Source organism: Penaeus monodon, chromosome 25 (assembly GCF_015228065.2).
Source record: "Penaeus monodon isolate SGIC_2016 chromosome 25, NSTDA_Pmon_1, whole genome shotgun sequence".
NCBI classification, from domain to species: Eukaryota; Metazoa; Arthropoda; class Malacostraca; order Decapoda; family Penaeidae; genus Penaeus; species Penaeus monodon.
This window is the reverse complement of record NC_051410.1, coordinates 300248-300702: the sequence shown is the minus strand read 5'-3', so window position 1 is coordinate 300702 and position 455 is coordinate 300248.

Below are 455 nucleotides of genomic sequence, written 5' to 3'. Positions count from 1 at the left end.
TGTTATATATCAGAACTATAGGTTTGTGTCACGACCTTGAGTGGTGTCATGGGATAGTAATGCTAATATATCACAATTTTATATTTATCAAACGGAAACTCAATCCAGCGAAGACTAATGCAGCATTCGTTGAATAACCAAAATTATTGCTATAAAAAGGATTTGCTAATTTCCTAACAAAGCTTACCAAAAGTCAGTATGCACTCCCTATATAAAGAAGACTTGAAACGACAAGTGCTAGATTTCGACCCATTTCAAGCCCTCAAACTTGAAGGGTTTGCTCTGCTTTGCTTGTGGCTTGAAGCAGCGCTGACCAGCAGATGGCCTGCGTACTTCTGGAATGGCATTTTCCAGTGCTTGTAGCTATCATTATTTGTAGCAGAAACCTAAATTTATCTCATTTTCCAAGGTAAGGATTCCATTTGATGTTGATACAGAAAATAAATTATATCCGG